This window comes from Sinocyclocheilus rhinocerous, unplaced genomic scaffold (assembly GCF_001515625.1).
Source record: "Sinocyclocheilus rhinocerous isolate Xijiao unplaced genomic scaffold, SAMN03320098_v1.1 scaffold4301, whole genome shotgun sequence".
In the NCBI taxonomy this organism is placed as follows: Eukaryota; Metazoa; Chordata; class Actinopteri; order Cypriniformes; family Cyprinidae; genus Sinocyclocheilus; species Sinocyclocheilus rhinocerous.
This window is the reverse complement of record NW_015631010.1, coordinates 5,094-17,416: the sequence shown is the minus strand read 5'-3', so window position 1 is coordinate 17,416 and position 12,323 is coordinate 5,094. Positions and strand designations below refer to the sequence as shown.

Sequence of the window (12,323 nt, the reverse complement as noted above, 5' to 3'; positions counted from 1 at the left end):
CACTACCTTGACTACCTTGGAATCTACAGAAACACGCTTCCCACATGCGCCAACACTGACACAGCTTCTTTGTTAGGATGGTTAGGATGTGTTATGGGCTTTAGGAGATGTTAACTAGACATGAGAGGATATACAACACATGCAGAACCGTTTTACAGCTTTACCTGTGGTGACGGCAGCAGGAAGGGGTGTTAATTGGAATAATTAGACCAGGGCTCATCAACTAATTTCTTTCAAGGAATAGATTATCTAGGGAATTTCCTACATTGTACACTTTTCAGCAGTATACCAAACTAAGAAAAGGAATGCTATTGACAATGTTTTTAGACAGTATTGTAAGAGAACTGAACTGAGCTGGATGATGAAATCACTGAATCAACACTGAACTGAAAAATGACTTTAACAAAAAAAATTTACTGTTGTCTATTGTGTTGAATTTTTTTTGAATTTTTGCATTATTGACACTATTTTCCTGTTTAACACTGTAAAGCTTGATTGACACAATCTGTATTGTATAAAAGTGCTATATAAATAAAGGTGTCTTGACTTTTATGTAACTACATGTTTTTAAAGCAGAGTAGCTTTACACATATCTGAACAGTGCAAATGCGATAATCAAACATACCCAAACAAAAACAATCAATCAGTAATAGTCATTTTTTGTCTGGCCATTTCAGCTGTGAGGTTTTTTTTATGTAACCTTCCTATTTCTGAATACTTGCATAAAAAACTAGTGGGCGACCAATATAGATTTTTTTGCCGACCAAAGCCAATATCATACAGAACAGGGTGGCCAATGGTCAATACAAAGTTGCTATACATTATATCACACTATTTAATTATAGATAGTAAATAACACATGCAAAACCATTGCTGCAATTAAACATATTTATTTTACATATTTACTGAATTAGAAATAAATCAATATGAGAAAAGAAAAATAGAATAGAAATAGAAAAGAAATAGATAAAAACATCAATAAAACTGAAGTAAACACGTAACCAAAAGTGCACGCAATAAGCTGGCAAGTCAGAAATCATATTTTCAAAAAATTAGGACCAGGTAACGTCAAAAAATAACTAAATAAATAAATAAATAAATAAATAATACAAAAGCCAAATATCATGGTCAACCACTAAAATAAATAACATTTAATTTTATAAGATGCATTTGAATATGTGTAGCCGAAGAGCAGGAATTTAATAAAAATCAAAAGTTTGTTAAAAAAAATAAAATAAAAAAATAAATGTATTTGACAGGCTGGCAAGCAACAGTCCAGCCCAAAACTCACTCACGTCAGACACTGTCAATGCATTGAAGTTCAATGCACTGATGTTGTTCAATGCACAAGTCATCAAAGGGTTCATCAAAAGCCTTTAGAGTTAAAAGGTCACTGGTTATAGTAGTTAGAGTTTTTAGACTGATATCTATTCTAATCTCTCATTCTTCAAAATTTCTCACTTTTAGCTTATTCACTTGTGGTACTATTTTCCATAATACTGGTTTGGACTGATAATTAAGTGTATTATACATATTACGTTTGAATTATATTTAAATTTAACTGAAATTATTTCTGAAAATATGTATCTTATATTCTAATATTTGGCAGAAAATGATATTCCAAATAATATTTTAATTATATATGTTTTGGCTTTAGTACAGTCATAATATAAAAGCTATTTTGAAAACCTGTTGTTATAAGATCACACATTTTTAATTTTTATTTTTCATACACAGTATTAATTGTGTTTTGTATACATGAAATATACATGAAGTATAGCTGCTTTTATGCAGCAGCTCCTTGGCATTGAACAGTTTGAAAACCCCTGGTTTATTTCATTACTTTTGGAAACCATATCTTTATAGCCACAGTGCTTTATTAGCAGGTAAAGCCAGAGAGCAGTGCCCTACGCCTGAGGACAAGAGTGATAAATGAAATGACCTGTGAACCCTGCACATAAGAGCTACTAGTTTTGCTACGAACAATACACACACAAGCTGCTTAAAGCTGAGCATTGCTGCTTTTAGCAGAAATTGCTCCCTGATCTGGAATCAGTTTTGTTTTAGGTTTCATCAATGATGTTAGTTCCAGCGAGGCTAAGGCTGGTCATAGGTCAGTATGAGGACAGCCTCCACTCTTAAACATAGAGGGGGAAGGACACAGAGGTACGTGACGTGAGGTAAAGCTCCGGGATTAGACGACTGATCTAGGGGTACATGCTTACAATGGTTTAACTCTCAGACAAGGGCTTTGAGTGAATTTTTACTTGGAAAGTGAAAGACAGGGATGGTCTCACCTCATCTACCCCATAGCTGGATAAGCCAACAGACTCACAATAGCCCTACTGTATATAAAGCTGTTTCTAAAAAGGGTAGTCAACATTCACATCCATAGTTTCTCATTTTTATTTGAAATTTTTTTTTTTATATATAAAAATTATTTTACCTTCTTCTGTTAATCAGCAAACAGTTACAGATTGGTGAACATGATATTGTTAAGGGTTGAGGTTTTGCTGACTAAAATACATTTAAAAAAAAAATACAAAAAAAAAGGGGTAAATATTTCATTATATTATAGCAGATGTGTTATCAGGGTTTTATTATGTCCTGTTAGATTTCTGTTTTTGAATTTAATTTGAATTGAGGCAAAAAGGGGGAAACCAAACTGCGATTTGGATTTAACCCGATTTTATTTATATATTTATTTCAATTTTTTATTTCATCTGAATGGTATAAAACTTGGTAGAGGTTTTGGCACTTGTGTGAACACAAAAAAATCAAAACATGATTCAAAAACTTGATTACATGATTACACTTGTACAGCTGACGGTCTAAAATGACGGCATTGGAAATGAATGGGAAGCGAATTTGATCTAGTGGAAACATACTGCACCCAAACAAACCTTACGGAAACCTCTTTTTTTTTTTTTTACTTGTTTAGATTCATTGCTTTAATTTCCAATTAGATTTAGCATAATACACGTTTTGGAAAATATACATTTCATTTAAAATAAAAAAAATAGTATTTTTATGCATTTTTCATTTGCAGGCCTATGCTAAAAAAAGTGGTTAACGGGTAATAAATGGATAATAACTATTCTACAAATATAATTTAGTACCATAAAGTACTTAAGTAAAAAAATAAAATACAAAAATACAAAACAAAAATCATCAAACTAAAATATAGTACGGTCATTTCTTTGAAAAAAAAAAAAGAAGAAAAAAAAGGTTGCTCATTTTTGACATGCAAGCAGTACCAGAGGGATAAATGTCAGGAAGTAGAATTAAACTGAAATTCATAGAAATTCATATTCAGTTTTTCACTGTCAGTGTCTTATTATAAAAGTTGGTATACTGATAAAAAAAATGCATTTCTTTCACTTTTGAATATGAGACACGGACCTCTACTAAAGATTACGGTCAGATAATATGCGTCACGGGCAAAGCATTTTCAAATATCCAAATCCAAAACTAAACTAATGGATATAAATCATCCAAACAAATAAGGGTTCATCACAAGGTCATCAAAACAAATAAAAAGTATACACAAACTGAAACAAGCCAAATATACAGGAGAATTTTGCAACACCATATATAAAGTTTATCTGAAGTAAATCCACAGTTATTCTGAGGTTGGTTGATTACACACTATAATCTCATGTCATCTGAGAGTTCGGATGCACATTTATGTAAGTACTGTAACCATGGAGTGCATGGCACAACTCACTACTACCGTTATTCTGACGAGACATGAGGGGCAGATGAGTGAGAAGGATAAACTGGAACCCTTTTTTTGTTTTCTGCTTTGAAGCATATTCATTTATCCACAAGAGGCACCATCATGCTTTATTATGGCTCTAAAAGAGCAACAAATATAATTTAGTACCATAAAGTACTTAAGTAAAAAAATAAAATACAAAAATACAAAACAAAAATCATCAAACTAAAATATAGTACGGTCATTTCTTTGAAAAAAAAAAAAGAAGAAAAAAAAGGTTGCTCATTTTTGACATGCAAGCAGTACCAGAGGGATAAATGTCAGGAAGTAGAATTAAACTGAAATTCATAGAAATTCATATTCAGTTTTTCACTGTCAGTGTCTTATTATAAAAGTTGGTATACTGATAAAAAAAATGCATTTCTTTCACTTTTGAATATGAGACAATGACCTTAACAATTTAGAACAAACGTCCATATTTTGGAGAGCTGTTGTCTGCAATGCAGCACTATATACCACTATACAGCTGTTTCATTAAACATCTTTAATTCATCAAGACCTGCACAAGCAGATAGCGAGGAAAAAACTTCGCAATGCCTCAATATGCTTTAGCTCTTAGCTGTGGGTTTATTCTCACTCTTGCAGCACTTGACTTCACATCCTGCTGGTGGGATGGTTTCACCTCATCTACCCCATAGATGGATAAGCCAACAGTCTCACAATAGCCCTACTGTATATAAAGCTGTTTCTAAAAAAGGGTAGTCAACATTCACATCCATAGTTTCTCTTATTCATTTTTTATTTGAAAAGAAGTTAAACTTTTATATAATTCACCTTGTTCATGTTAATCAGCAAACAGTTACATATCGGTGACCATGCTTTTGCTAAGGGCTAAGGTTTTGCAGACTAAAATACTTTTTGGGCAAGCACTAAAAAAAAATATTTCACTACTTGTTTTTCACATTGATTTAAATATATGATATGATCTCGTACCATATTGATATAAAATACAAATAGAAAGAAAATATACTCCATTCATTGTTATTAACAACATGAAGTGAATTAAACATTACATTATGTCAAGGTTTCCAAAACTGTGATTCATAACTGTAGGGGGTCGTGCGTGATGAGCAAATACGTAATTAAATAATAAAAATGTAAAATTAAAATAAACACTTAAAATGGTAATTATTTAGGTGGTCGTTATTGCCACCTAACTAGTGACTGGTCTTTGTGTGAATGTCCACAAAACTGGAAGGCTTTCTGAATGTGTAAACTATTTTAGAAAGGAAAATTTAAAAGATGAAAAATAATAATCACGGAGAATCAATAAATTAAAAATAATTTATTGCTATTGTGTGAATAATAACGTAATCAATAAAAAAGGAACTGTAGTCTGATTACATGTAATCAGTTACTACCCACTGTGTAATGAAGTAGAATGAAATTGAAATTGTTAGGGTCTTATAACTGGTACAAAAGTTGGTACATGACTTTCATTTTACACAGGAAGCAATGATCTTATTTAAAACAAACGTCCATTTTTGGAGAGCTGTTGTCTGCAATGCAGCACTATATACCACTATAGAACTGTTTCATTACACATCTTTTATTCATAAAGACCTGCACAAGCAGACGGCGAGGAAAAAACTTCACAATGCCTGAATATGTTTTAGCTCTTGGCTGTGGGTTTAATCTCACTCTTGGAGCAGTTCCTTAAGACAAAAACAGACTTAAAGTAGTTTTAAGATTTTCAAACATGAAAGTGCACTTGATTTCACATCGTGCTGGTGGGTATATCATGACCAGCGGACCTCTACTAAAGATTACGGTCAGATAATATGCGTCACGGGCAAAGCATTTTCAAATATCCAAATCCAAAACTAAACTAATGGATATAAATCATCCAAACAAATAAGGGTTCATCACAAGGTCATCAAAACAAATAAAAAGTATACACAAACTGAAACAAGCCAAATATACAGGAGAATTTTGCAACACCATATATAAAGTTTATCTGAAGTAAATCCACAGTTATTCTGAGGTTGGTTGATTACACACTATAATCTCATGTCATCTGAGAGTTCGGATGCACATTTATGTAAGTACTGTAACTATGGAGTGCATGGCACAACTCACTACTACCGTTATTCTGACGAGACACGAGGGGCAGATGAGTGAGAAGGATAAACTGGAACCCTTTTTTTGTTTTCTGCTTTGAAGCATATTCATTTATCCACAAGAGGCACCATCATGCTTTATTATGGCTCTAAAAGAGCAAGCATGTCAGCCTGAACCAGAGCACCGTCACTGCACCAGTATTTCAATGTGAACCGATGATCAAACAGATACAGCTCAAGATAAAGTGTGACGTCTGATTTCAAAGGCTCTACAGCACTTGGGGTGCAGTCTAAATGTTTACCTAAAGAAAGTAACGGCATGACTAATGACTAATAACTAAGCTAAAAGTAGTTCAGCAGAGATTAGCCTTCACTGCCAGAGACTGTAAATACTGCACCCCACCATGTGGCTGCAGGGAAAATAGGCTCAGACTACATCCTAGAAACTCTGAACACACAAGAAAATGAAATATTTATGGGGATTACATTTGTACAGAAGGCATATTTTAATTAACTTGTAATAAGACAGATTAAAACCTAAATAAAAAGCTGTCAGACTTACTCAAATTATATATAAAGGAAGTTGGCATATAACATGTCCATGGATCTTATAAAAAAATAATAATAATAGTATATTATAAAATAAATAACAATATATAAAATAAATAAAATGTACATTGCATTAAAGATTTTAACTTTTAAACTAAGGTTTTCACTTGTTTTGCCCTCACTAGTTCATTTGAAATAGCCTTATGGTGTGATGTAACGAATCATCCACTGAAGGCGAGCGTAGCGAGAACCCAAGTGCAGTTTATCTGTGTTCCATTCCCTAGTCCGTTCCAGTCATCAGCTCCGTGGATTCTCCGTGTACCCATCATCTGAGGTGTGTGCAGTCCTCTGTCTCCCTTCAACGATCTCCTGTGAAACCCAGATACGGTGTTACTCTCCTCATCTTCCCTAAAGACTGATATAAAGCCCTAATACTCACCTGCCCGTACCATCTGCATCGTTTGCTGAAAATAACCTACCCTTGTATTTTTCTAATCCTCTGTGTGAGTCTCCTTCCGTAACAGTATTAAGTCAAATAATGAAATGCACAGAATTGGATTGATCGGGTGGAATAAGCTGCAATGTGAACAAGGGCTGCATGATCAAACTGCAGTTTTTCTGCTAAAAATCAAAATTGCGATTAAAGGTTTGCGCTTTGTAAAGTTTGGGCAAACATTTTTTTGATTATATATCAATATGACCATAGAAGTATAATACTATTTATTATGATGATAAATATTTTTATATTATTATTAAATAAAAATACAAAAAAAAAAAGAAACATCATTGTAATATTTAGCAAAAATAAAAGAAATTTAAAATATACTAAAATAGTATTTAAAATAATAATATAGTAATATTTATTATTAAAACTGTAAACTTACAATAACATTTATGGCCTTCTTATTCTTCTTCATTTTTGTTAAAGAGTCAAACGTTTATTCTGAACAAAACACCAGGAGCCCTTAAAGTTTCTCTTTTGTTCACAGCAGCCGGTTTATAAGCTCTTCTCATTACAAGTATGGGAAGGCACATATTGCACTTTTTAAGCAAATTCAGATCAGATGCAAAGATGGAGTTTGTGAGGAGCAGCATTTACCGTGAACCAAGCTGCTCCAAAACAATGGATCATAAACTGCATGCGTGTAATTGAACACTGTGCCATGCTTCACTCCAAAACATGCAGCATATATATTATTGAATTAAATTGCAATTTGAAAATCGTAGTGAACCATATTGCAATTTCATTTTATTTTGATTAATCATAGCCCTAATTTAAACTAGTATTTTATATATATGTCAAAAGATGCCTCATTAAACAAATCAGATTACACCATTAACCATTATTGATTAATCACTGCTGCAAAAATGTGCTTTTCGGCCTAGTGTAGCAGCAAACAGAGGAGCTCAATGACCTATTAAAGTACGTCCTTCACAAGTTTCTCTGAATTGTTTTTCCACTAACATCAACCCCTGGAGCTACACTTACACCTCCAGACAGCTCAAAGCCTCAGAAAAGAATTAAAGAAATAAAACTTCACTCTTGGCGCTCACATCTCCGAGCACACTAAATCGTCTCTGCATCAGGACCTCATTTCCCATGAGCCCCTGCAGGCGTGACTCTCATCATCTCCCAGTGCTATGAGGGGGTCTATACAGCACAATCCCAGAGGACCACCCAGATCTTCTCTGTCATGTGAAAACCTGCTCCACCAAAAAACTTCGACACAACTATATACTTCCAACCTGGGTGTGATCCAGAGATGACATCTCAGCAATCCCATCATCTACTTCAGCATCCACTCAACATGGTAGGGGGTCAGAGCACCAGCTTTGATAGAGCTGCAGAGGCTTGTGTTGACTGATCTCAGAGCAGTGGCACCAGCCCCGGGGGTCTCCACAAACAAGCATGGGCTTATGTAGAGATCAATCTTCAATGCGGAGCAGCAGGCGCACTGGAGCAGATTACTCCGACACACCAGCGCATGAGCTCAGGAGAATGGATTAGATGTTCTGGGCCTTGAATCAGTCTCTGTACATTTAGCTTTTTATAGAGTAAGGCAGCATGTTCCTAGGAAGTGGGTCTTTTCATTAGTGATGGACCGATACACAGCAGCCCCAAAAATCTTTAGACACTTTTGGACACTTAAGTCACACTTATAAATCTGAATGTCACTGCATTAGATACAAAATAATAAATCAAGTGGCATCTGAAAAAAATAAAATAAATAAATAAAAAAACCACTGAAAACCACTTTCTTTTTATGATATATTTTGCTTGAAAAAGCATGTTTGTTTGGTTGTGCTGTCTTATAAATAAATAAAATGCCATTTGGTTTGACATTTTATTATATAAATGTTTAGATATGGCTTCTTTTTTGACCTATAGAGTTTTAGCCGGCAACGGCGAATGGCACGGTGGATTGTGTTCACCGACAATGTTTTCTGGAAGTATTCCTGAGCCCATGTTGTGATTTCCATTACAGTAGCATTCCTGTATGTGATGCAGTGCCGTCTAAGGGCCCGAAGATCACGGGCATCCAGTATGGTTTTCCGGCCTTGACCCTTACGCACAGAGATTGTTCCAGATTCTCTGAATCTTTGGATGATATTATGCACTGTAGATGATGATAACTTCAAACTCTTTGCAATTTTTCTCTGAGAAACTCCTTTCTGATATTGCTCCACTATTTTTCGCCGCAGCATTGGGGGAATTGGTGATCCTATGCCCATCTTGACTTCTGAGAGACACTGCCACTCTGAGAGGCTCTTTTTATACCCAATCATGTTGCCAATTGACCTAATAAGTTGCAAATTGGTCCTCCAGCTGTTCCTTATATGTACATTTAACTTTTCCGGCCTCTTATTGCTACCTGTCCCAACTTTTTTGGAATGTGTAGCTCTCATGAAATCCAAAATGAGCCAATATTTGGCATGACATTTCAAAATGTCTCACTTTCAACATTTGATATGTTATCTATATTCTATTGTGAATAAAATATAAGTTTATGAGATTTGTAAATTATTCCATTCCTTTTTTACTCACAATTTGTACAGTGTCCCAACTTTTTTGGAATTGGGTTTGTATAATGTTATATATACTACCGTTCAAAAGTTTGTGGTCAAAAAGTTTGGAGGACCAAAGTTCACTAAATGAAATGATTAAATAACGAATTCAATAAAACAACAGTTAAATGTACCAATTTATTCTGAAATAATTACATAATTATTAAATAATTGAACTAATTAATGAAATAATTAAATTAATAAAAGAATCAATAATTAAATGTATCCATTTATTTAGTAAAATTCCATGAAAATCTTTGTGTAAAATATTTCACAATATCCTCTTTCACACACTACTTCTGTGTTTAAATACCTCTTTTCATAATAAAATGTGCTTTTCCAAAAAGCCGTTTTTCATAATAATATGCTGAATTTATGAATGACGTCTATTTGACGAATCATGTATTTCCAAACCACAATTGGTTTAAAGTTGAAGAGCAGGCAGATGTGACAAATATATCTTCGTGTGGTTGGTGACATTAGTGATGGAACGCCAAGTTCACAGTTTTTCCCACGTACTATGCACCTGCAAGCATGGCGAATAAGACAATATCAGTCTCATTAAGTCAAAATAATCTTAAATAAAATGTTCTAAACATGCTATATAAATAAATATGGCCTTTAAAAATGTTTAATGAAGGTCTCCTCGGCCCATTCCAATGGGGGGTTAACCATTATATCATCCACCACAAGCCGTCCCAGTGCAGTGCGTGGGAACATTTATCTGTATTGATTTGTTCTATGCATCAGGGGGTCCCAGGGCTCGAGATTCGCAGGGTAGGACGGGGCAGTGATGCTGGGTGCAACTAAAAAGGTCCCATTTTCCGGCGAGTTTCAGGTGGGGAGTTAAGGACGGCTGAAGCCCTGGCTTCTGCGGCCTCGTATCACACGATCCTCTTGACTGTTTACTTCCTGAACTGACATTTTCTTTAGAGCGCTATTCAGCGCAAACCCCGCCCAGCAGCCAATTTCATTGGTTAAGGTTACGAGGTACACTGTAAAAAATTATCTCGAAGTTTAGTTGTTTCAATGGATTTTTTTAAGTTGACAATTGCAGTTTCTAAATTTGATCATTCAACTTAACATTTTAAGTTTTCACTGTCTCAACTAGTTTGTAAATTGACTGAACTAGAGTATTAGCCCCTCAACTTAAAAAAATGTGTTGAATCCACTGATCTATATGATGACTGGATTGCTCACTGCATTCTAAACTGCCGTCAGGGGGTGAATCCACCAGAAGTGTTTGAGCGGCCATCTTACTATTCCCTTCCGGCTGAGAGCATCGTTGACTGACAGCCGAAACACTGACCTAAAATCACCTGATCTGAAGCTTATCAGACACAGGATTATTTTTTAGGATATGCTGTGTGTCAATTAATTGTTACTTCAGATGTTATCTGCAATGTTTATGGTCTTTTCGAAAAGGATAAGCGATATTGATGTATTAAACATGGACATATGATCTATAATAGAGAACTGGATTGCTCATGACGTCATAAAAGTGAAGCTACCATGCCGCCACATTGGTATTCCCATTCATTCTAATAATTAATTAAAGGGGTCCTATTATGCTCTTTTACAAAGCCTTGATTTTGTTTTGGGGGTGTACTAGAACAGGCTCTCATATAGGTTGTTCGAAAAACACATTATTTTTCACATATTTTACATTATTACAACACCTCTCTCCCCAGTCTGGCATGCTGACCAAAAAACAAAACCTCTAAGTAGAGGAAAATGATGGATTAAATGTTTAAATCACCAAAACAGGCAATAGTGATATCGTAAGTTCAAATACATCTTTGTTCTTTCTATTTCTTTCTTTTACTCTGTTGCCCCATCTCAAAATAAATATGCATGTTATACATGTACAGACTCACATGCACACCCTCTTCACTCCTGGAGGTGATCAGGTTGTCTCTAATCAAGGTTGAGGGCTCCTGAGCCTGTTTCAAGTGTGTTGAGGGCTGAAGACCACATGTATATTTAATGGGGCGACGTCTGCTGCTTATCAAAATCATTGTGTGTTTGAGGGGTACGATGATGAATGCATATGTCAAGTTATTAATAAAACGTGGTCATCTAATGCTCTTCTACCTGTATGTCTATCGTATATGTAATGATGTAGGCCATTAAGTGGAGAGCAGTAATTGTGAAGGCGATGCACCTGTGCTGTGTAAAAAGTCACTCCAGCTGAAATGTGATGCCACTCTGGTCTCAATCCCTGGAAACAAAATGTAGACGTTTCAATAATTACATATTAAATTTCAAAAATATTCAAAGACCTTTCAAAAATGCAGTTGGCCCACAACTTGCAGTATTAATAAACTCTACCTTGAGGCTGTACATAGATCTTCTTGCTCTCACATACCTGGAAAAAATGGTCAAGAAATAAATGTTAGATCCCTACTGGACATTTGTAGTAGTGTAAGATGTGCGTTCCCAACCTACTGACTAATTAATTTCAATGACTTCTCCACTAGTTCATGTTCACTAGGAAAAAAAACTGTTAATAATAATAATTCGTATTATTATTTTACTAATTTTAGATATTAATATTACTTTATGAATGACCCTGAAAGCCCTGCAGATGAAAATAAAACTAAATGTCAATCGTTAGAATTTCTCTTTTTATGATAATAGAGTTATCCATGTTCAAAATTCACGCCCAAACATGAAAAGTCAGATTTCTGCACTGGTTTGTGATAGTGAGGTTCACCCCAGTGACTGCGTTCAAACGTTTTCATTTCACCACAATTCCACACTTTCCCAGACATCAAAGCTGTCAGTGGCCGTCAAAAATCTGTAAATCAAACAAGTCAAGCCACGCAAAAAAAAGCACCGCAATGCAATCACTGAGTAACACTTAAAGT

The 12,323-nt window shown here is 34.8% G+C and overlaps 1 long non-coding RNA gene across 1 annotated transcript; it reads right to left on the bottom strand.

The window, feature by feature from the left end:
- Positions 1 to 9,772: 9,772 nt before the first annotated feature.
- Positions 9,773 to 11,825, bottom strand: LOC107741041 (uncharacterized). Its single transcript, XR_001640152.1, has 3 exons — positions 11,785 to 11,825; positions 11,618 to 11,674; positions 9,773 to 9,979 (listed from the first exon to the last, which is right to left on the bottom strand). It is a non-coding gene; the product is annotated as an uncharacterized LOC107741041 (long non-coding RNA).
- Positions 11,826 to 12,323: the final 498 nt, after the last annotated feature.